This window comes from Bos grunniens, chromosome X (assembly GCF_055505025.1).
Source record: "Bos grunniens cultivar Pamir isolate PY7600 chromosome X, Bosgru_T2T1.0, whole genome shotgun sequence".
NCBI lineage: Eukaryota > Metazoa > Chordata > Mammalia > Artiodactyla > Bovidae > Bos > Bos grunniens.
The window spans coordinates 38,787,982-38,813,168 of NC_141194.1; the positions used below are offsets into that span (position 1 = coordinate 38,787,982).

The 25,187-nt window shown below is 51.2% G+C and overlaps 1 long non-coding RNA gene across 3 annotated transcripts; it reads right to left on the reverse strand.

The window, feature by feature from the left end:
• Window positions 1-5,485: 5,485 nt before the first annotated feature.
• LOC147340171 (uncharacterized) lies at window positions 5,486-25,187 on the reverse strand. Of its 3 annotated transcripts, XR_015159410.1 has the most exons (7): window positions 25,063-25,187; window positions 23,321-23,480; window positions 21,549-21,631; window positions 20,920-21,039; window positions 15,816-16,985; window positions 9,792-9,941; window positions 5,486-9,030 (listed from the first exon to the last, which is right to left on the reverse strand). It is a non-coding gene; the product is annotated as an uncharacterized LOC147340171 (long non-coding RNA). The 3 variants fall into 3 exon arrangements; XR_015159411.1 differs by lacking the exon at window positions 25,063-25,187 and having other exon boundaries at window positions 9,580-9,941; window positions 23,321-24,380; XR_015159412.1 differs by lacking the exons at window positions 20,920-21,039; window positions 21,549-21,631; window positions 23,321-23,480 and having other exon boundaries at window positions 15,816-16,301; window positions 25,063-25,179.

Below are 25,187 nucleotides of genomic sequence, written 5' to 3' on the forward strand. Positions count from 1 at the left end.
CAGTGAGAAACTCCAGGGGAGCCTTGAAGTGGTATCTGTCAGGATGGTGGGTGGCCAGGGCAGAAATGTAGGAACAGGTAAAGAAGAAGCTTTTGAACTTCGGTTTTTGAATCATTTCATCTGCCCAAGACTTTGGGACTGTTATTTCCTGCCCCCAACCCATGGCAGAAATTGGTGGCACCAGCTCATAGCAGCCAATTCCAGGGTCGTGGGGGTACAATCAGGTGACACAAGCCCACTGGATGAAGAACTGATGAAAAAAGGCTCTGGGCAGAGCAGTAGCCCCCAGGACCGATAGGCTAGAATCCAGCAAGGCTGCTCCCTCCTCTTCTGTGGACGTTGGAGGGTTGAAAGGAAAACCACCATCTGCAAGATATACCTGGTGACGTGGCTGTAAACTTGGGTGACCGACACTGGTTCTGTGGTGCCTGGCTTTCAGCCCTACGCCATGGCACGTGACCTCGCAGAGCAAAGCCACGAGGCCCCTGAGGAGAACGCCCAGCACACAAGAAAGCCCTGGAACTGGACATCAGGGCCAGCAGCGGCGGGCATGCATGACTGGCACTGAAGGCCCAAGCATTTAAAATAAGCACGAGGAGGCTTTCCTGGCGGTCTAGTGGTTAAGATCCTAGGTGCTCCAATGCAGGGGGCGCAGGTTCTATCCCTGATCGGAGAACTAAAATCCCACATGCTGCGGCAAAAAGATAAAAAAAGAAATTAAAATCAGGACGAGGACTCTCTTGAAGGAGGTAACAGGAGACAAGAGCAACTTCAGAGAAGAACACAGGATCATTGAAACATAGCGAATGGAAATCAACAGAAAGAAGAGATGACATCAAGACCATGCCGGTTGGGATAACTACCAGCACGGGGATAATTAGAGACCAAATTGGAGAGTCCGTTCTTTGTAAGTCACCCATGTCCCACGTGTATCCCTCAGGTCCCTTTCACATTTCTGTTCATGCCCAGAAGCCAGCACCAGTGTCCCTTGGCTGGAGGACCCTCCTCAGGCTGCCGGACTCACTTGATGTGAATTCAGCCCTGAACCACTCATTGGAGGGACAGGTAGTAAAATTCTTGCCCCTCATCCCAGACCAGGGCCAACTTTGAGGTGTGACCTGCCCCGTCTCCCAGTTCTCTGTGAGACTGAGTCCAAGTGCCCTCCATGGGACTCTGCATGGCAGCATACTCTGGCCTGGCCCCCTCCCCTCCCCATCCCAGTTCCCCACTCCCCAGTTTGTTTTCCCCAAAAGCAGGTTCTAACAAATCATTTTCACATACTGCCCTGGCTTGGGGGCTTGATTCTGGGGTACCCACCCTAAGACACAGAGTAGTCTTTCTCAGTGAACACCACTGCCATCTCTCCAACTGCCCAAGCCCCAAACCATGGAAGCAACTTGCACCCCATTCTCTCTTTCACCCCCACATCCGATCCACCAGATATCCTTGGCTCTAGCCCCTCAATGCCTCTAGAATCTTCTCTCTCTCATAATCACGTCCTGCGTGGACTACGAAAACAGCTCCTAACAGCCCATCTCTTCCTGTCTTGGCCCCTCCAATCCTTCCTCCAGGAGGTGGGCCCCGGAGGGGCTGTCTGTGACCCTCAAGATAACACTCAGTCTTACTCATGCTTGCAGGGGCTCTGCTGCCCCGGCCCCTTGCCCTCATTCAGCCTCGTCTCTCACCACCCACCACCTCCCAGCCTCACTGAATGCATCACCTCCGGGTCTCACACAGGCTCTTCCTTCTGCCTGCAACAGCTGTTTCCCCTGCAGCCTGCTCTCTCAGCTTGCCCTGTTTCAGCTCTCCATCTAAACACCCCTGTCTTTGAACACCTGCCCCCCGACCCCTAGCCTGGGCCAATGCCCCTACCATTCTGGAATGGACATTTCATGTATTATCTGCCCCTTCTCCACAAGTGGCCCCCTTCCCATTCACTCGGTTTTCACAGACAGAATCGTATTAATCGCTCATAGCCCTGCCCCTTCACAGAAGTGATTGGCTTGGAGCTGGGCACCTGGCCCAGCAGAGCCAGTGAAAACCTTCCCCAGAAATCTTGGACCTGGAATGGAGAAAGGTGAATAAATCTGACTGGGTGGCTAAAGCTTCCGGGAGATAATACTCCAAAGTATCAGACATTATATTCTCTGTCACGTGAAGAAAATTAGTCTTTGTGAGAGAGAAGAGAACCACTAAAGAGCAGCAAGGAAATGGAGAGAAGAGGTTCCTGGGTTCCTAGTGTCCTGAGCGCAGACACATTACAGCCTTGAGTTCTCTGAGATGCCCGTTTCCCTGGAAATCATGGCAGAACTTGAACTCCATTTTCCTTGAAGCTAGTGTGAATTGAGTTTTGTCCCTTGCAACAAACAAGATGTAACTATTAAGCTAATGTCAGATTTACTGTAAGCATCTGTTTAGTTGGCCCTCTTCTAGTCGGCAAGCTTCTGTCCCCATCTTCTTCCCTATAGAATCAGAGGACCAAGCGCCGTGCTTGGGTCACGGTAGGTGCTCGGCGTGCGTAAGGTGGCAGCGAGTATGGCAGCTGCTCATGGCTGCAGAACAGGTGCAGGCACAGACTGGTCATCTCATCTCTCCAAAGGCTGCCCAATCTGGCAGCTCCTGCATCCCTTCTTGTGCCCTGCGGGCAGGCAGCAGGGGAGGAAGGGGCATGCGCACTGTGACTCAGTCTAATTCTGAGCTTTAGGAGTTTGAAAGGGGCTACCGAGGGGAACAGCAACCCACTCCAGCATTCTTGCCTGGAGACTTCCATGGACAGAGGAGCCTGGCAGGCTGCAGTCCATGGGGTCGCAAAGAGTCAGACACGGCTGAGCGACTCACACACACACACACACACACACACACTGACAGCTTGAGCGACGCTTCTAAGGAGCTTCGGTCCTGGTGCAGGTTGAGTTATGCCCCTGCAGGCGTCTGGCTGACCTCGACCACAGGCTCAGGAGTGAATCTGCTGTTATTGCCAGAGCCTGATGAGGAGGACGACATAACCACACGGAAACACATTACCACATGGCTCCAGACACGTTCAGAGAAATGGGATCTTATTCTCACAGACCAGCACACTGACATTCAAAGAGCCAAGGAACACATCCCAGCTCGAAGTCAGCCCCAAACGTGTCTGGAAAATGCCTGTGGCATCCTTTGGAAATGTCAGTGCCTGGTCATAAGCGAGGGTGGGGAATGTTCTGTCAATGCTCAGGGACAGCACACCCCAGAAGTGGAAACACCTGCCCTTTCACCTTTAGAGAGAGGGTGTTTCCCAAGACAGAGTCACAAAGGGCAAAGCAGGTTAGGTACCGAGGTTTAAATTGGGAATAATTACTCAGCCTCCCCATTGCAGCATTGTCTTTTTTTTTTTTTAGATCTACGAAGACTTCTAAAAGTCAAACAATCCTGTGACTTTCCCTTTCTTTGCTCCCCACACTATTCATTTCTTATTTCTCTTTCCAGAGTTAATTTATGCAAATACAAGCAAACGCCAATACATATATTCTTATTTCTCTCCTCTATTTACATAAAAGGTAGCATACTATCCATACCACACCGCACATGGCTTTTTTCACTTCAGCTACCTTCAGGATTTTTCCATTCGTGCACAGGGGATTCTTCATCCTTTGTTCAGCTGCAAATGATGCCAGCTCTTGGATGCCATAGTTTATTTAGTCCGTCTTCTACTGATGGCCATTTCGGTTGATTCTATCACATGCAATGCTACAGTGAGTAACCATGCACAGATGTCATCACACACGCGTGGAGGACTGAACACATATGTCGTTGCATTGATGATCCCAAGCCTTTAGCTCTTCCTGTGTTCCTGCCCTTTGACCCTTGACTTTGCTGCTTCTCTCACTAAAAAGGCACAGAGCCTTTCCTTGACCCCTTAAATCTGGACTTTACCATGTAACTTGTTTAGCAGACTTGATGTAAGCAGAAACTTTAAAACATACTTGAGGTTTTAATTTCTTCTTTCATTTCTCTGAAATTGCCATGAAACATGCCCAGGCCAGCCAAGAACAAGTTCAGGCTAGCATGCTGGAGTATGAGAGCATGTAGAGTGCAGGGCCCAGTGGCCCAGCTGAGGCTGTCCCAGACAAGCCAGCTCTTAGCCAATCTGCCAGCTGACCACAGATACAGAAGTGAACTTAGCCAAGATTAGCTGAGTCCACCTTAAATCAGCAGAAACACCCCCAAACAACCAAGTAGTGAGAAATAACTGAGTTGTGGTTTTAAGATATTAAAATGTAGGGTGGTTTGTTATCCAGCAATGACTAACTGATACATCATACAATATAGAGGTAAGTAAGATAAATTCCCAGAAGTGGAATTGCCAGATCAAAGGATATGACATTTGAAATTTTGATAGATATTGCCAATGTCTCTGCATAAAGATTAGACTAGTTAACACTCCCACAACAAGGCACAAGAGCACTTGTTTGTAAACAGTATGTTATCAGGTTTTTTTTCAGTCTGGTAGATGAAAAAGAATACCTCTGTGTAGTTTTGTTTGCATTTTCTTATCATAAGCATGAACACTTATGTTTAAAAACCATTTCGACCTCCTTTTCAGTAAACTGTGTGTTGATGTTTGTGACCCATTTTTCCTATTGGATCACTATTTTTCTTACTGATTTCTAGGAACTCTTTATATATTAGAAACATAGCCCTTTGCCTATGATCACCATTCCATGAAACCATACACTCCAGATGAGAAGCTTAATGGTAGGCAAAGGGGGTAAACAAAGCCGAGATCTAGCAGAAGGTAACTTTTCCTCAATCAGCAACTATGTCTTGAGTATTTTTTTTGGTTCAGGGTTCTGGGTTAAGCATCCCAGCATACTCAGGAAAAAAGTGACATGGTACATAAGGAATGTTCTAGAGATGGCTATGGTTAAATCCCCACATATATCTACCCATAGTCCCTGCCTAAGGAGTAGGCAAGGGGAACATATACATTCCTCATGGCTCAACTTCCCTGGCCACTGCTGATTGATCACAGCAATATGCCTGATCAAGGGCAAAACCAATTCGATTCTCTTTTGAGACTTTGAACTCACAGACATAAAATCAATCAGAGAATGGTGGGCCCTGAAGGTATCAGATCACTTTGCAGAGGTGGTGCTACCATTTGGTGCAGCCCTACAGAGCCATGCACAGGCAGACAAATGAACTGAGGAAGAGCCAGGGCGCAGACAGAACACAGCAGTCACTCAGACACCGGCTCGGAGAAGCAGACACAGGCCCCAGCCTGAGCGAGAGACAGACAGACTGCCCCCTCATTTCTAGCTCTTCCAGACTCAGCTCCTGCCCCCTTGCCCCCCGCCACAGTTTCTTTCTAGCTGAGTTCTGTAAGAGTCCTTTGAATCCTATTACTAAACCTCCTTGTACTAATTTAAGGAGTGTTCTTATTCTTGGTATCAAGAGTGTCTTAAGACAAGGAATTGTCATATCAGCTGAAAAAAATAGAGCCTTTTCATCTCATATGGCATAGTTTTTATTTTAAAAGTTTCCTAGTTGCTATCACTTCTCATTTTATAGTGGGAGAAACCTGGGGGCTTGGCCAAGGTCACTTTGACCACAAAAGGCAGAGCTCAGCCATGAGGGGAGGAGTTTGTTGCCAAATGGCCTTTCCCCTCAACCCCACTTTGCTGCCTCCAGGCCGAAGCATTGTATAAGTGCATGCTTAATCATGAGACTAAGACTCTAGGTGCTGAACAGCTCCCAGGAGAGGGTGATCAATACAGACTACCATCACCAGGGCATCTATCTACCCATAGTCTGTGGGAGGTAGGGAGGCTGTGGCCAGGCCCCGAGGACCTCTCAGGTTCCCACTACACCCCCCACCCCAGGACACTCAGGGACACTTCCCACGCTCACCCGTGCTTATTTATGTGTATGACACCCTGCCTGGGAGGAGGGCTGGTTCTCTAAAGGAAAACCGCCCAAAGAGATATGCTGGCTGTTTAATGGCCCATACCTCCCACTCCACCCCCACCCCGCCCCCATCCCACCCTGGAAGGAACTTGCAGACGCCCTTCTGTGGGGGCAAAGGGGTCCCCTGAAAGGAGTCCCCATTGTCCCATTGTCCACAGACACATCAGAGAAAAGAGTGAGTTCACCCAGTCTTTCCTAAGTACCCACTGCATACAAGACATCCGGCAGGGCACTGGCATTGCTTCTGGAACCTTCTGGGTGCATTCTCTAAGTGGGGGAGGGGACAGGGCTGGGGCCCAGGGGGAGGGGGAGCAGGAAATTAACCTCCTGCCAAGTAGAACGGAAATTGAATTTCTTCCCCTCCCCCCTCTTCTGCCTCTCTCACCACCCCTCCCCGACAACTCACTTTTTATCTCTCTCCAATTACAGTTTTAAACATTTAGGGTGCTGCTGTTTTAGTTTTAAAATTTGTTAGGCTCAATTTATGCCACTTAGTAAAACCTCTTTTCCAAATGAAGCCAAATTAGAACTAAAACACTGCAAGCCATAAAATGTGGGCATTTCATTTGGGCTGGGTTGGCTTTTTGATTGTTTGTGTAAATGAAGCAGAGAGAAGCATTCAGGAGTCTGTCTCAGGTCTGGGAGAGGGGAGATCCCCCTGGGTCCCCCAGAGGTCTGCTGGTGGCCTGGGCCAGCCTGTCCCCTGGCCCTCAGTTTGACCCTCTTGTGCCCCTGGGTGACTAGCAAGCCTTCAAACAGGTCACTCCATACTTTGGCAATGCCCTCCCATCCCTAAGTTCTCTAACAATGGGGATCACTTCCTGCTAGCCAGTGGCACCCACTGCCACCGAACAGTGTACAATAAATCCATGGCGAATTCAATCCAACTGGCTGTGACTAGGGGTGGGAGCTGGGGGCACAGTCTGGAAATATCTCCTCTCACACCCTTGCAGTGCAATGTCTAAAAAAAAAACCCAGTCTCAGTGACCTTCGACTGGAGGGAAAGGTGAGCCCCACCCCTCTCCTGGTGGAGGAAAGGAGCCGCCAGGAAAGCGGGGAGGCAAAGGGGGGCGAGGGAGGAGATCCTGAGCCACTAATTAGGCTTCTGCTGTTGGCTGACAAGAAGGTCAGAGAAGTTGCCGGCTGATGAGCTGGGCCTCCCAGGGGCCCTCAAGAGGTGACATCTGGGGTTCCCAGGCTGGCCCCGTCTGTGCCAGAAGAAGCGGGCAGCAAACACCGCCAGGACTGAGAGCCCAGGAGGGGAGACAGAGGCAGCAGCGATGGCCACAGTGATGAGACGGTGACTAAGGGCCGGTGTGGACCTTGCCAAGTGATTTGGCTTGTCCCCACGCCAACAATAAAGGCCCAGTGTCTGGCAGAGGATGGGGTTTTGTGTGCCGAGGGACACCTTATGACTGACCCTGGCAGAGAGCCACAACCATCAGGAACCAGCCCAAGAAGAGAGCAGACAGGAGTGGGCAGAGGAGTCCTTTATGGGAGCAGGGGCTGGACTCGGGTTGGGGGCAGGGTGTCTGAGGCGGAAGGGCAGAGGGCAGGGTGAGAGGGAGTGAAAAAACATTCATGCTGAGGACCAGTGGGGGAGTTGCCCTAACGAAGGAGTCAATTGTGTTTGGGATTATCTCTGAAAGCAAGTGGAGAGAAAACCCAGTCAGCGGAGGAAACTTTGGAAACTGTTTAAAGGAAATGGGACAAAGCCCCAGAATAAAATGCCATCTGGAGTCCTACTGGTCCCTAGGATGGAATCCATGATCCAAGGTGTAGGTGACCCTCTGTCACGGGTTTGGTTCCCCGGAAGCGGATGCTGAGATGGAGTTGGGGGGCAGAGGTGTGTTTGGGAGGGATCAAGCCCTCTGAAAGGAAGGGGGTGGAGGGGAGCAGGACTGGACAGAGCGGGGAGTCGAGTTGAAATGCAAGCCTGACAGACTCAGCCAACCTGGAGGAGAGAGCTGGGGCATTAGGCATGTCCAGGACAGGGTCCTGCCTGGAGCCAAAATGGCCAGGTCTTTATAAAGGCTTTCCTGGTGGCTCAGAGGGTTAAAAAAAGAAAAATCTGCCTGCAATGCAGGAGACCCAGGTTTAATCCCTGGGTAGGAAAGATCCCCTGGAGAAGGAAATGGCAACTCACTCCAGTATTTTTGCCTGGAAAATTCCATGGACAGAGGAGCCTGGTGGGCTACAGTCCGGGGGGGGGGGGGGGGGTCTCAAAGAGTTGGACACAACTGAGCAACTAACACTTTATAATGGCCCCACCCCACACCAGCTCAGCCACCAGATGGGGGTCTCCCAGGAGAGGGGCCTCTGGGTGAGGTGTTCTCAGCTGCTGAGGCCGAGCCTGAATGGGCAGCAAATCCTTCCTAGAGGGGGCTCTGCTCCTCCATGTCTGTCACATCCTCCCCCTCCCTTAAGGAGCTTAAATCCCTCTTTTCCTCTGGGCCTGGTTGTCCCCTCCCTGTTCTTCAGGCCCCTGGCTGTATGTCTGGAACCTGGTCTGACCCTAGCCCAGCCCAGTGTTTTCGATTTGCTCCATTCTCCCAGGCCCGCGGAGGAGAATTCTGGTCTTATTTCTCCATCATAATTTCCTCCTCCACTCAGGCCCTGCGTCCTGGTAACCAGCAGCCATCACAGCTGTCGACTTGCAGGGGGCCTAACGCTCATGGCTTGTTTGGGGCTCAGCCTCGGTCCTGCAGTGCTGGTCATTAAGCTTCATTGTGCTGCCCGCCAGGGCACTGGCCAGCCCAGGATAAGCCTCAGATGAACTCAGCCTCGCTTATTAACTAGGACAAACCAAGCCGGACCACAAAACGTCCACTGCTTGAGCCATCAGCTGCGGCAGATGTGGTCCTCTGCAGCCTCCAGCTCAGCCCCCTTCTGTCCGTGGCTTGCCAGCAACCAGCTGTTACTCAGCCCCATAGCTTCACGTCCACAGAATCCAGAGCACCAGTTCCACTTTGGACCTCATTAGTGGAATTACTGGCACGTTCTCCAGATACATGCCCGTTTCCTGATTTGTCCAGGCTGTTCAGAAGCACATTTTCTCTCTCTGGACTCATGGGGAGGATCCTGCAGAGAGAGGGGGACAAGTCTGGGGATGCGTAGGAAAGGAGCTAAACATTCAGGCCTGTTTTCTCTTCCTGATTTCTGTTCTAACCTCTGCAGCCCCTGAAGCCCATCCAGGATGACACAAGTTATAGCACAAAATGAGCACTGTCGAGGGGCTAAGTGAAGGCAGAGGCAGCTGACGGCTTCCGTGGTGGTGGGAAAGGAAGGCCAGGAGCCCTAATCTCCGATGAGCTGGGGGAGCCACCAGGGGGAGGGCACAGCACGCCCAGCATACATGTGCACAGAGACGGAACCAGTTAAGCCCAGCTCTACCAGTCTGCCCGCTTTGCCAGGCTCACCCCATGGCCCCAGGCCCCTGCCAGGAGGATAGTCTTGCTTGGAGGTGCCCAGCCCGCTCTCACTTATAACTCAGGTCAGCAAGAAGCTGTGGGTTTCTGGGGGTGGGATCCTGCAAGAGGCCTCCTACAGGCCTACTTAACCCCCATTACATTCGTTCCCTAATATACTTTTCACCTTCAGCAAATAGTGCAAATTTGAATTTTTACTCACTGATCAAATATTTCCCCTGTGAGCTGCCAATCTGGCTGAGCTCGGTTTCTCCAATCCTCCACGTTTGTATTAGATGAATTAGCATTTTATCGTTAGTCCACTGGTTTGGGACTCAAAGGTGAGACAGGGAAAACCAGAGGAAGCCGCTCAAGAGATTCTCCACGAAGAATGGGTTCAGTTTAGTCTTGTGTCAGGTCTCCCAAACAACTCACCAGAGACGCGAAAACAGTTATTTTGGAAGTGACAGGCAATCGTGGCTTCTGAAGAACAACTACTTTCTGTACTTCTTATCTGCACGACATACATCTTTGAAATCTGTTATCCAGGAAGGTGGGTTCAAGGTTCATCTCATGGTTTATTTGCTGTAGAAAAGCAGACAAATCAGGTCATCTCTCAGACTCTTGGTTGCCTTATCAGCATAGTGGGTACAATAACATTACCCCAGGCGGAAGGTTGTTTGCAAAAGTCAAAAGAAATATTGGAGGTGACAAGGCCATAAAATGGAAGGCACTAAATGGAGAGTTGTGTAAGTTCAGAAACTGAAGCTGTTTTAAAATATAGCCCCCAGATTCTCTGATATTCCTCACGCCAAGAATTGTGGGGTCTGTGTCCCCTCCCATTGAATTGGAGTGGGCTTGTGACTCCTCCAGTGGCTAGAGTATGGAACATGTAACATTGTGTGACTGTCCAGGCTGGATCAGAAAAAACCATGCAGCTCCCCACCTGAGTCTCTGGCGACTGTCACCATGGAGGAAGCCAGTAGCCATATAGGAAGTTAATCACCCCAAAACTGCCCTGCTGGGGGGCAGATGCAGATACTCCAGGCAACCGACATGGGAGAAAAGCACCTAGACCCATCACTGGGCAGCCTGAGTAGATGCTACAAGGAGCAAAAGAACCACCCAGTTGAGCCCTGTCTGAATTCTGACCCCCAGATCTGCGAGCATAATACAATGCTTGTTATGTCACTAAGTTTGGAGTTGTTTGTTACACAGCGGTAGTAACTGGAACCCAAACAATTCATCTATGAAGTTCCTGTATCGGCTAAGAGATCAAAAGCCCCCATCACTTGTTTTCTCTCCTTGTCCCTATTTGACTCTAAGCATCGGGGTGAGGTGGGATTTATGACCCAGCTTTGTGGGTACAGGACCACAACATGTTCAAGAGTCCATGGAATCATGGAAGGCTTGAACCCAGGGGTCCTGCTTCTTGGATGCTGACCTCTCCCACAGGACAGAACAGCAGAAACCTCAAAAGGAAAGGCTATCCTCGTGGGTTGTGACCTCATGAAAAAGAAAAATGAAGAAATTCCTAATTACCAAACAGTAAAGCAAGAGGGTACCACAGAACACCCCCAACAGCCCATCATCCACAATTAATTTCTTCTGGACTTGGGAATGCTGGGGAGGTTGTCGTTGAAGCAGGCTGTCTTCCCACTTATGTTTGGGCTTCTTCTAAAATGCAAGAAAAAAAAAAAGGAAAAGAAAAAAAAAAAAGGCTGGCCTTCCCAGAACCTCCTCTACACTGCCTGGAAGGAGCTTGGTGTGGCCCAGCAGGGCGTGATAAGCGTGCCGGCAGTGGCCTGCCAGGGATCTTAAAAATACCCTGCCTCAGACAATCCGGAAAGTGAGCAACCCACACCTGGAAAGCAGGTTGCTGGCTACACAGAGGTTTCCAAGTATGGATCCCGTTTACACTTGCCGGAGCGCAGCCTTCTAATTCCAGCCGCTCATGAAAAGGCACGTAGGTCCTCCTTGACGTCAAATAGCTCTTTCCACTGAGCATAATTTCTTTCAATGATGGGCTTGGAGGGGTTTCAGCGACGGTGGGTCTTTTTTTTTTTTTTTTTTTTAATGAATCATAGACATGCAGATCAGATTTAGTGTTATGACTGTGGTGCACAGAGCGTCACTGTTAATTCTTGCTAAGCGCTGACAGCAGGATCAACCCCCAAACAGCACAGGCAAATACACCACCCCAGCCCCGGGGGCTTAGAGACTGCATAATTACAGACGACTGCACGGTACTCATTACCGCCACCGGAACATCTCAGCCCAGGCACAGCAACCCCCCACCCGGATCCAGAGAGCCCCCTGGAGCGCCTGCCAGCTCGGGTCCTCAGAGCTCACTCCCCTTCTCCAGACAGGAACGTGGTCACCAAAAACGAGCTGGGCTGAGCTACAGCAACCCTTTCTCCTGTCCTGAAGGTTGTGGTCCACGGCGGTTGAAGCTTGCTCTGAAATGCCACTGAGTTTGAGCTGGAAGGGAAGGGGTGCGAGGCTTGCTAAATGCCGAACAGCTGAACAAGTCCCCAGGGCTGAGGAAAGAGCGTTCTCCTTCCCTGTGAGCCAGTCGCTGGCTCTCCGTGTTTCTCATCAAAGGACAGGGATGGGGGGAGGTGGCGGGAGGCAGAAGTCAGAGCGCTTGCCTGGGGTGCCCTGTCACTGCGAGTTGTCCCGGGATGGCCCAGGGTCGGGGCGGGGCGGGGGGGGGTGGTGTGCAGTGGGAGTCACCAGCCCTCGGCTGTGTTCACACTGCTCAATCAGGGCATTAAAAAAAAAAAAACAAAACCCTCATCTTGAGTTTCTGCTCCATCTTTCCTCCAAAAGGTTTAAAGGGAAAACCAAACTCCTGGGGTCTGTTGAACTCGGCAGGGTTCTCCTTGCTCCTTCTCTGTCGACCTGCAAATATTTAATGAGCCTCAACCACGTGCAAGTGATGGAGTTGGGCTAAGAAGGCTGAAAAGAAAATAGGCAGCCACCAGACCTGGAGGATGGGGAAGTGATTTTATATCTTTCGGTTCAATGTTTTCTGGCGCAGGAAGGCCAGCAATCATGCTTTAGCACCTGCTCTGTGTTCTTAGCTTCATTGACCCTGGCTCACTGGGCCCCCACAAACTCAATGGGACATGAGTATCACCACCATCCACTCAGCAGATAGGGAAACTGAGACTCCACTTCCACTGTCTACTTAAAGGCACACAGCACATAAGGCTCTGATTTTGAATGGAATTCTGTTCCAGGTCAGACCCTGGAGGTCAGCGGTCCTGACTCGGGGTCTCATACTAGAGTCCCTAGAGAGCTTTCAAAAACCCCCATGCCCAGGCCATGCTCCAGACCAACTGAGTCTGAATTCTGGGGGCTGGCATGCAGACATCAGTACTTTTTAAAGCCTCTTGCATGCGTGCTAAATCGCTTCAGTCGTGTCTAACTCTGTGATCCCATAGACTGTAGCCTGCCAGGCTCCTCTGTCCATGGAATTCTCCAGGCAAGAATACTGGAGTGGGTTGCCATTTTCTCTTCCAGGGGATCTTCCTGACCTAGGGATGAAACCCAGGTTTCCTGCTTTGGAGGCAGATTCTTTACCATCTGAGCCACCTGGGAAGCTCCATTGAGTGCTTGCTGGGCACTAGTGCACTAGATGCACTGCTTTCCCTTCCTTGAAAGCAGTGGTTCTTCAGCACACGTGTCTGCACGTCCCACAAACAATCCCTAAGAGTGATGAGGGGTGACCAGACATGAGTGGGCTTGCTAGAGTGGCCAGAGTGGAGGCAGAAAACGGGGTGCAGACTCAGGACCCTCAAGGGCCCTGATCAGCAATCCTCTGGCTCTGCTCAGAGACTCCAGAAAGGAGACGAGGTGGGCAGGATATGGCGTTGATCACTCCAAGCTTGGAAATTTTATTTCTCAAGTGGCTTCCGTCTCCCCAGGAGGAGAAAGAGGCACACCAATGGAGGCCTAAGCTCAGCCTCAGGCCGACAGGGCCCCTGTAACCAAAGGGGAGCCCTTGGGCTACCTCCACTGCACCTATCCAGCCTCTGTGGTGAGCTCTGCTGGACCAAAGGGTCCCCTTCCCCATTGTCAGGGACAAAGGAGTGAGGAGCACCCTCCTTTCTATTGTATTACCAGCCCTCCTGGAAGCCAGGAAACAGTGCTGCAAATCAATTGCTTTCAAACTAAAGGGTGCTCTGATGGGCATGCTTCTCGAATTCTGCATTCAAAGGAATGCCAGGCTTCCTATGTCAAGTGAGATAAAGTGAATTTTCTTGGGCAGCCGGCAGAAATTTTTTCATCTTTCAGAAATAACATGTAGGGAAAACACTAACCCCCTCGCTTAACCAGCATCAGGGAACAATGAGCTGTTTTCAAGAAATGAATCTGCAGGCAAAGCAAAGCTCCCCCTCTGGAAACACTAAAACTTCAAAACAAAAGTGCATGTATTTTTAAATAAACCATGTCCAGGGGGAGGGATGAATTAGGATTATCAGATACACATGAGTATATATAAAATAGATAACCAACAAGGACCTACTCTATAGCACAAGAAACTCTAGTCAATATTTTGAAAGAACATATAAGGGAAAAGAATCTGAAAAAAAAACATATATATATAACTGAATGACTGTGATGTACATCTGAAACTAATACAACATTATAAATCAACTCTGCTTCAATTAAAAAATAATAAAATTTTTAAAAGTAAACAGCATTACACGTTGCCTCTTTCCTTTGATGGCACAGACACAGCTGAAGTGGTCTTGGTGGCTCACTCACTGGGTACATGGACAATCATGCCGCACTCACAGATGAGGCCACCTTCTACATCCATGTGCCCCATCACTAGATGGCTCCACCCTTGCCCTCCTCCTTGATGTCTTGTTTCTGCTTTCTTCCTGTCTCTTCTTTTGCTCAGATGTGCGTAATAACACCTTCCTGTGGCTGTCAGTATCCCAGCCACATCACCCTTCCCTCCTATCTGCTGCTCCTCCTCTTGTATTCCTGACCCTGGTCAACAGCGCCCATGTTCACCCAACCGTCGCCAGCAAAACAAAAACCAAAATGGAAGCAAGAGTTGGAGGGAACTTCAGAGTCATCTGATGTGTTAGAATAGTTGGTGACGTAAGAGTCAAGAGACGCTGATGAAAGAGATCCCAACGTGTCTGATAAACAGTCAATGAACTTCAGCACAGGGAATTCTTCAGCTATTTCGGCTCTTTTGGATGGTTCCCAATATTTGAGGTCACTAAGGCCAGTAACTTCTGGATAAGCAAGGTGTCATGGTTCATAGGTTTTTGCTTGTTTCCTTTGGTTTAAAGGATCGATTTTGTATTATTCCAGAAACAGGCTACAATTCAGGGACTTGATGAGAGCTTTTGACTTCTCATTTCCCCTATCACTCCATCCCCCAAAGGACCAAGACTCCCAAATTGGAAGGGGCAGCTGTCAGACCAGGATGAGTGTGAAATGAGGGCAAGGCCTCCTCCATACTCCCTTCTCTCTTTCTCGTCCTTCTTTTCCCCACCCAGCTCTACCTGTCTCGTACACCAGTCAGTCAGAAACCAAGGCAGGAGGCAGCACTGCCCTGGAAGAAGGGCAAATAAGGCTCTTGAAATTCCAGAGGGGAACGAGCTCTCAGAACATGGGGCAGGGCCGGGCACCCAGCAGACCACCACATTCCAGAGCTGACTCAGAAATAGGATTTGGTCAGTGCACCTGGAGCAGAGGAGGGGCGGCTGGGCTTGATTCACCATCGCCACGCTGAAGAGACTGATGCAAAAGTCAGATGCCAACACAGCCATTGGCCACAGAGCCTATTCCTTTCCCGGGGCAGGAAAACCCATGCCCGCCTCCCAACCATCCTCTTTGAGGCTCCTGGGACACTGAGTCAGTGTGGCAGGTGTGTGATGCAAAAGAGAGGCCAAAGTGGAGGTCAGTGTCTGCGTAAATCCTGCTGTTGGATGGTCGCTTTGGACCTCGTGGCTCTGTGCTGACCCACTCCCTGCCTTTGACACCATCTACCAGACTTATCCCCAAAAGACAGGCTAGGCAAGAGCTCTCCCTGATGTTCCAAGATGGTAGGCCTATGTTATGGGTGGGCTAGACTGTCCCAGCCGCCCCCAGGCCCAGCCCCAGATGAGTGCAAAGGGGAGAGGGTTTGGTAGAGAGAGGAGAATGGAGTAACCTACAGACGGCTATTTATTTTCCCAAACTCTGCAGGTCCTCACAGAAGGCCCCTATAAACCGACTCCAAGTGCCCCTGGTAAGATAAGTCCCCCCAGCCTTCCCCACCAGCTTCCAGGCACCTGAAGGCTAATCATTGTTTTAAGACTGTGGATTCTCAGAGAAAGCCTGCAAGGAACTAAGAGCAGAGACAGCATGGGGGGTTCCCTACCATGACCCCCACCACAGTTCTCCTGAGCACCAGGTTGGTCCCCCCGGCCCTGCGCCATCACTCACCAGGGGAGCCTTTCTTGACCTCGTGGAAGTCGCCTGCCTGCCTGGGGGGCCAGCCTAGCAGAATAGCTCTCACACAGCCTGCTGCCCACCTCCGGGGCAGTTTTTCCGAGCTGTCTCTCTGGCTAACACAGGAGCTTTGGAATAAGACAGGGAGAGAAAGACGTGAGGGGTGGGGGTGGCAGCCCTTTCTCCGAGCTTATTAAAAATCTTTTGTGTGCCATAGAATAAGTCCAGCCTTCTCATCCTGCTTCGCGCCCCCCCGCCTCCCCAGCACTTAACTTTTTCAGGCCTGAGGAGCATAAACGCTTCAGTTAGTCCATGTAAACCAAAGATCCTTCTGGCCTTCAACCGTGTCTGGGTCTCCTTTACGTGGCCTTTCACCATCAAGCAGCCGCCAGACCCCGTGGCCAAAGGTGCCGGCTCCGCCTCTCTACGGCCCCGTCTGTGTCTGAGGACCCACGCGTTGTGCCAGGCTGGAAGAACAGTCTGGAAGGAAAGCCCGTTGTCAAACAAATCATCTTTCTGGGAACACAAAGCCGCGGGGACCCTCCGGGTGAGGCTGACACTCGGGCCGGCAGCATCAGAGAGTCGCGTCTCCTGTGTGGCGCTAAAGCCCCAAGTGGGAGACAGAAAGCTGGCTGGCGGCCAAGAGCAGCGGCCGCGGACACCTTATCTAAATAAAGGAGAGCTCGCAGCGCGCAATGTTATCACAGGCGCACAACAGGCTCCGGGAGGGGAAGGGGTGGGTGGACGCTGCGTGGGTGGTTTCGTGTTGCGATTTTTTTTTTTTTCCTTTTGTGGCTGTTGTTTTCTTTTTTATCTATTCAGTTTTGGAGTATTCAACAGCCGGGGAGCTTGGCAAAGCCTGGCAGCGATACCCACACGGCCCTTTCCAGTCCAAACGGCTCCTGTCAACTTTTACAACCCTGCGCTAGAACTCCAGGCACGCCTCCCATTGCCGGCACCGGGTTATTTATTTGCCCGGCCTGTCTGGCCTCACATTTTTTCACGTGTGTGTTACCCCCACGGTGGCTACAACTTCCCTCCGGCTCTTAAAATGCCAGTAACCGCCCAGTCCCAGGGAGAGCTGGGAAGTGTTTCAGCCTTTCGGGGTTTCAGGATCCGGCACTGCTTCGTGTCATTTTCCTCTCCGCTCAGCGTTTTTGTGACCTGAAGGAAGAGGAAGACTTCTCCATTGTGAAAATTGCTCTTTTTCGCTGGGAAACCATTGTTACTAATAATAACCTCACCAGGCGCAGCTGTCAAAGGGCCCGCCGGCTGTCCCCTCCCGGCAGGGGTCGAGCACACACACAACTCAGAGGGGACACGGCTGGCCCAGGTCAGCGGGTGAGGGCCCCAGCCTCCGCCACTCCCGCCGCCCCCCCCATCCCCGCCCCATCCGTGATCTGGAACCCTGCTCATGTTCTCGAGCTGGGCTTTTCATTCTTTTTTAATCCTTTACACAAACAGAGTGTGTGTGTGTGTGTGTGTGTGTGGCTTTGAAATCATCCCCCCCCCCAAAAAAAAAAATAATAAAAAGGGTTTTCATGGTTGAGTCTGACCGGGTGCAATGCAGAATATATTATTTCTTTCAGAGCATGGATAGCAGATCTGCACGTGAAACAGATCAAACACGGCCCACAGAAACAATGATAGGAAGCATAACCAGAGTGAATCAATTCCTTGATCCTGCTGTACCAAAAAATTAAAGAGGAGCACTCCTGGGGTTTTTAACCCAGATACGTCTTCAGCCACAGCTGTGTTTCCCATGTTCTGAGATCTCTTGCTCTGGCTCCCTTTTCGTGTGTGTAATATGTGGAATACAGTAAGCAGTGTCGAGTTCTGTTTTGTTTTTTTAATTAAATACCTCCATCCAATCACCCTTAACACACACATACACACTCTCACATGCACGTGCTTGTTTTACCTTTTCCCCAGAACTCAACACTACACAGGACAGTCTCTGCCATTTCCTTCATCAGGACAACAAGAAGCCAGAGAAGTGCCTGGCAGGCATCAGGAGGAAAGAAAATCCTTATAGCAAAGAAGGTTCTATTCCCCAGCCTGAGGCCCATCCTCTCTCTCCATCCCCAAGTGATAACATGGTCCCTTTGCTCTCAAAGGTCTGTTTTAAGATGTAGGTGGTCTTGCTCAAGTCCGCTGGTTTTTATGTCGGCATTGACCCCGGGCTGACCCCAGCCCTGAAGATCCAAGATTGCCCAGCTTGGCTGAGTGCTGGAGGGTGGAGCTCACGGCCCGCCCCCAGCCTTCTGATGGGCCACCAAGGCCACCCTGTCGGGCTGGTCAGCTGCAGCCAGCGTCCTCTCCTGACCTCTGCTCTAATCCTGAGGACACCCTTTATTTAGACACCACAGTCCAGCCCTCAAGTCCCAGATTTGTTCACTGGAGACAGGCCGGCAGTGGCCACCGGCTGACTCCAGACGGCTCCTCAAAAGAGGGCTCAGGAGGGTAGACCGGGCTCAGGCAGGTGCTGCCTGCTATGGAACAGAGATCGTAGGTTTGAGTCTCCAAGGATTCAACTTCCAGCTCTCTCATTGTCTGTGACCTTGGGCTACTGTGTAAACTCCCGGCTCCTGGTATCTGCATTCATAAAATAGAAGAGGAGAAGGTCACAAAAGGACGGGGCAGAGAGAGATAGGAAGATGCTGGCCTGATGCAGCCACAGGCCAAGGAAGGCCGGTGGCTATCGGAAGCTGGCAGAGGCAAGGGACCGATTCTTCCCTAAATTCTACAGAGGACACACAGCTGACGCCTTGATTTCCACCCCAGTGAAACCAGTTTCAGACTTCTGGCCTCCAGAATTGAGAGGGAATAAATTGCTATTTTTTTAAGACCCTGAGTTTTCGGGCATTTGTTACCTCAGCAATGCTAGACCAATACTGGCTTCCATGAGATGGGCTATGACCTGGCTGTCTGATCTGAATGGGTCTCACAAAGAGCCTATAAAATCTCTAACCAGTAATCCCTTTACTGATTAAAAATTGGAAATGCCCCAAAATTATATGTCTCGCTCAAGGTCACATGCGATTTGGTGCCAGGGTCAGGACTAGACCAATCATTCAGAACCTGGTTCCTCTCCACCACTCACCATGCCCTGGACCCACCCTTTCCCCTCTGGACAATTCTAAGCAGGTGGAAAAGAAGGCTCACCCCCTAGTGGGAGCCAGGCAAGGCCTCAGAGGACCTGGAAGATGGAGAAACCACTTTCCCAGCCCCTTCCTGGCCCCAGTGTTTGCCTTCAGAGGGTTTTCTATAGGGTGGATGCCACCACCCCGCTCCACCCCGCCCCACAGAGTTGCATCTCTCTTCCTGGAGAAGAGGGAATCCAGGGACATGAATTCTCTTTCAGTGACTCACTTCTGAGCCCTGTCAGGTCTCCCAGGCCTCAGATTCCTCCGGGGTGACATGGAAATACTAAACAGGGCTGCCCCCCCCTCTTCAAGGAGCCATGGGATAAGAGAAGGCATGCCTGTACAGAAATGTCCGAGGTCAGTGGGTTAGCAGGCCCTACTCTCCCCACCAGGATTCCTCAGGAACAGGAGGGCCACAGGGAAGCTCCAGACTTGGGGGAGGCCTTGCTCAGCCTGCACCCACGTGGGCCCCAGCCATGTCTCCTGGAGCTACCCAGAGAGGCTTCCTCTTTCTCCTTCCCCTGCTGTCTTATTCTCTCATGGTGTCTGCTGCAAAGGATGCCCCAGAACTCCCCCTCGGGATCTGACTGAGGCCAGACTTCTCACGAAATGGCATCCTTGCCTAACCTCCTCTTCTCCCTCTCCTGCTTCCCTCACTCCCTCACTGGCTTCTCCTGAGAGCACGCTCTCCGTAAATCATATGCATGTCGCATGAAAAGGGGCTCAACACCGCTCATTATCAGAGAAATGCAAATCCTAACTATAATGAGATATCACCTCACACTGGTCAGAATGGCCATCATTAAAAAATCTACACATAACAAATGCTGCAGAGGGTGTGGAGAAAAGGGAACCCTCCTACACTGTTCGTGGGAGTGTAAACTGGTGCAGCCACTATGGAAAATAGTATGGAGGTTCCTCAGAAAACTAAGAATAGAGCCACCATATGATCCAGCAATCCCACTCCTGGGCATATATCCAGAGAAAACCCTAATTTTAAAAGAAACTTGCACCCCAGTGTTCATAGGAACATTATTTACAATAGTCAAGACATGGAAACACTCTACATGTCCATTGATAGGTGAATGGATAAAGAAGATATGGTACCCATATACAATAGAATATTACTCAGCCATAAAAAAGAATGAAATTATGCCATTTGCAGCAAATGGATGGACCTAGAGATTATCACACTAAGTGAAATAAGTTGGATAGAAAAAGATAATTATCATATGATATCACTTATACGTAGAATCAGGAGATCCAACCAGTCCATTCTGAAGGAGATCAGCCCTGGGATTTCTTTGGAAGGAATGATGCTAAAGCTGAAACTCCAGTACTTTGGCCACCTCGTGCGAAGAGTTGACTCATTGGAAAAGACTCTGATGCTGGGAGGGATTGGGGGCAGGAGGAGAAGGGGACGACAGAGGATGAGATGGCTGGATGGCATCACTGACTTGATGGACGTGAGTCTGAGTGAACTCCATGAATTGGTGATGGACAGGGAGGCCTGGCGTGCTGTGATTCGTGGGGTCGCAAAGAGTCGGACACGACTGAGCGACTGAACTGAACTGAACTGACATGTAGAATCTAAAATATGATACAAATGAACTTATTTACAAGACAGAAATAGACTCACAGAGATAGAAAACAAACTTACCAAAGGGGAAAGGGGTTGGTGAGGAAGCCCAGATTAATGAGGGGGCAGGGAAGGGAAGGGAGATGAAAAGAGAGGAGATAGGGCTACAGTCCAGCCCAGGAGGGAGCTGCTGTGTGGGGCTGGAACACGGGGGGTGACCAGGGTGAGTGGCACATGACGAGCCTGGAAAAGTCACAGGGCCTCATACAGCAGGCCTCCGGGGGCTCTGCTAAGGAGCTCCAACTTAGTCCTGAGGGTGGTAGGGAGCCATTGAAGGTTTTAGAGAGATCCGGGTTTGTTTCTGAGAACTTACCTTGGCAGGAGAACAGGAAGATTTGAGTAAGGCAACTGGAGGCATGGGTTTGAACAAGATGGCCTCTCGGATGCCTTTCAATCTGAAAGTTCTAGAAGTCTCCAGGGAAGACAGGGAGAACTGTGGGACATGGAGAATAAAGAAGGGCAAGAGCTGGCCAGTTAGCTCCCCTGGACAGCGGCTCTCAGGAGAGATGGCAAACAGAGTAAGGAGCAGGCAGAGGGCCTGTCCAAGTGCTGGATTGGCCACACACTGCCAGCAGCCCCCTGGCTCAGAGACATTCCCACTGGGGTCCATCATGTAGCCAGGACCTGGAGTGCCCAGGGCTGGCAGACAGGGGCCAACAGAGTGATGATGGACTGGGGAGATGCCCAGTGAGGCCCTGAGATGGAGCCAGGTGGGCTCCAGACCCCTTTATTCCTCTGAGGGCCCTTCTCCAGCCCTGAGCACCACAATCCAGCATCCCTCCCCTTCCCCAGGGGGGCAGCTGCGAGGAAAGGTGTTCAGGCCACCTCCAGTGTCCCAAGAAGACAAGCTTGTGGCCTTTCTGCAAGTCTGGTGATGAGCAGAACCCGGAAAGCGGACAGAGCCCTGAGAGCCAGGAGGGGACAGTGCGAGGGCCCACTTACTCGTTAGAATGCAAAGCACTTCCGTCCATCCGAAAGTCTCTCTCCAGTGCCCTGGCCACTCTCGCCAAGAGCTGTGTGCAGAGCTGTGGGGAACAGGGGCAGGACAAGGCGCCCAGAACCAGGAGTCCCAGGAAAACAAGGAGATGCTTGTTGGGGTTCTGGGAACCAGGGGCGGCCTCAAGGCCCAGGGCAGGGAGTCAGCACCCCAGCCACTGTCCTTTTGGCCTGACTCTCTCTTCCCTGGCTTTCTAAGACCCCAGAGCCAAAGGAGACAGCTCTAATTCCTTTCTGTATCATTCTGCAAACACAGAGATCTCCTTCTAAATGGGCCTGAGTTGGAGGGTGGGGGCAGGGTGTGGTGGGCGAGAGAGGTGGGCTGGGAGTGGGGTGGTGTCTACCATGCAGCTATAAGTTATTTTCACCCCTGCCCTCCAGAAGTTCCAGTCTAATGGGGGAGATAGATACAGTCACGACCACCCATGGTGCAATCAGATACAGAGAATAAATGATATCTATACTTAGTAACACAGGAGGAGGGCTGCTCTGAGAGGCTGACGTGCATGAACACATTTCCTTCTCATTTTACAGGTGAGGCAGCTGAGGCCCAGAGACGCTGAGCAACTTGCCCAAGGTCACACAGGGAGAGTGGGATGTGTTCTGAATGGCCTGGTTCCCTGAGTTTGTGCCCTCAACCATCAGCCCAGACAAAGGAATAATGACAGCATTGGTGTGAGACAAAGAGCTTGGGGCCTTGAGTCCGGTAGACCCTTGTGTCACCCGCAGTGATCTTAGGCAAACCCCCTGCCGCTTTGAAGCCTCAGTTTTCCTCATCAGCAAGATAGGGATAGCAACCTTCTCGAGGGGCTGCCCAGAAGAGTATAGAAGAGCAGAGGGGTGTAGGCTCTCAGCACAGTTGGATTTGCAGAGCAAAATCCCTGGGTGGGGAAGATGCCCTGGAGAAGGGCATGGCAACCCACTCCAGTACACTTGCCTGGAGAATCCCCTGGACAGAGGAGCCTGGCAGGCTACAGTCCATGGGATCGCACAGAGTCAGACACAACTGAAGCAACTTAGCACACTAAGAGCCTCAAGGTGTTTGTTCTTGACCTTGATAGAGGAGGAGCCAGGTGGGGACTGTGGCGGCCTGGCATCAGGGCCCCTGGAGGGATGAGGGCTTCAGGAATGGCTTGTGGAGGGGGCCAGTGCTTGCTTCTCCCCTGAGAAATAGCCAGGTCCCCAGAGCGTCTCCCCGAAGCCACCTACTCTGGCTTCACCTCACCCCCACGAACTCCTGAGCCATCACATGACCGCATTGCTCACACCTTTCATGGCGGGGACGCCAAGACTCAGCAGGTCCCAGCACTTAAGAACAAGAGGCCTCCAGTCAGCTGCCATTCAGAGGACAGACCTGAATCCGAGGATAAGGTAGAGGGACGACAAGCTCCAGCTGGGGAAGGAAGAGGGAACGGGAGGGGAGACCCACCTGCCTCCAGCCCCCTCTCACTGAGGAGCTGCAGAGCCGGCCTGGGGTTAGCTCGCCACCGCACCCCCACCCCGCCCAACAGGAAAGCTGCCCTCGGGCCACCACCCCCTGAATGGGGATTTGCAGATGGCTCCCTGATGCGATCTAGGGCCCCCTCTGGCTGGCATCCACCAGCCTCAGATGCAATTAGGGGAAAATAATGTGTAAACAAGAGCTGGAACCCTGTTGCTGTGGGCAGGCGCCAGCGGCTCCCCACAACCTCTAGCTCCAACTTTGGGCGGCCACCCACCTCTGTGACCTTGAAGCTCTGTGACCCGGCAGTTCTGCAACCTCGAAGCTCTGTGACTTTCCACTGGCTCTTCCTTTGCTGAAAATCACCCCATTTTGTCTGCCCAGAAATGTCGATTTCCAGCCCCATCTTCTCCATGCCAGTGCGTCTGATGAAACCTCTGCATCTCATAAACACAGGCACACACCCAAGCTAAAGTCTCCCTTTCCTAACGCCCGGATCGTGGCACATATACACCTTGGTTGAAGAGAGTACCTCACAGTGCTACATTGTTTGCTCCGACCTGTCTATCCCTCGAGTCCAGTTATCTATTCCTTCCTAACAAATTACCCGCAACTTAATGGTTTAAAACAGTGCTGTTTATTTTGCTCACCAATCTGCGATTTCAGCAGGTGCAGTGGAAACAGCTCATCTCTGCTCCACTCAGCACCAGCTGGGGCAGATAGAAGGCTAGGGCTGCCTCATCTGAAGGTCCCTCTCATGTCTGGGGGCTCGCACTAGCCATTGGCTGGGATCTCAGCTGGGAGAGGAGCTGTAGCCCCTACACATGGCTGTACACTTGGTCTCTGGGCTCCCTCTCGGCATGGCAGCAGGTTCTGAGAGGGAGCGCCCCAAGACCAGGCAGAGGCTCTAGTCCCCTTCCTGGCCTCACTTCGGATGCCACGCAGCATCATTTCTGCCATAATCACAGGCCTTTTGTTTCCCAGGGACGGAAGGCAGACCCCACATTTTAGTAGGAGAATGTCAATGACTAGTTGGAAGATGAACATGTGGGATGGCATGTGTTTTTTTTAATTTTAATTTATTGTTTATTCAAGTATCATTGAATTACAATGTTGTGTTAATTACTGCTGTACAGCAAAGTGATTCCATTAAATATATATGTATTCTTTTTCATATTCTTTTCCATTGTGGTTTGTCGCAGGAGATTGAATATAGTTCCCTGTGCTGAACAGTAGGACCTTGTTGTTGATCCATTCTATACATAATAGTTTGCATCTGCTAATGGAATGTCATGTATTGATGCAGCTATCTTTAGGAAGGACAACCTGCCATATTTCCCTACTAGACTATGATTCAGGAGGACCAGCAGCATTCAATGGTACTAAAAAAACAATGCTTGCAGAAAGAAGGGAAGGACTGAGGAAGGGAGAGAGAGAAAATAGAGGGAGGGATTTTATAACAGAAGACTTTAAAACTGGAAGCTACTGAGATGACCTAGTCTCCTGCTCCCATTTTACAGATGAGATAACTCAGATTCAGAGGTGAACACACCCTGCCCAAGGGCACCAAGCCAGTTCAGTAAGATCCAATCTCTGAGCCCCTCTTCTCTTGATGGTGGAGAAGGGGAGAGCCACTGGACACTGATCTTTACCACACCCACGCCCCTGTCCCTGCCTGCCTCCCCATGTGTGGGCTGGACTGGGACCAGTGCCCAGGGCCCAATTCCACCTGCCCTGGGCCTGCCTCGGGGCTGGAGTCTCCCCCATCCTCCAATCAGCTGTCAGCCTTCCTGGAGCTCCACGTGTCAGCCCGTCCCAGGCTGCCTGATGGTCAGAAACCCCCACTCCCCTCCTCCCAACCTTGCCCCAAACAGTGTGGGGTCAGGCTGAGAGCATTGGCTGAGGAGTCTGACAGACATCAGTCTAAACACAGGCTCAGGTTGGTGTGACCCAGGCCACGAAGCCTCCCAGCAGTTGAACAGAGGGGATTAAATGGACTCTCATCCCTGAAGGACTCACCAGCTCATTGGAGATGCCCAGAAATGGTAGTTCTTCCCTGCTTTTTCCTCATCATCAGGAGAGCAGCAGCACCCAGCCCACGGCTTTCCTTAATTCCGTAAATAGAGCTTGGGCAGGAAGAGGAA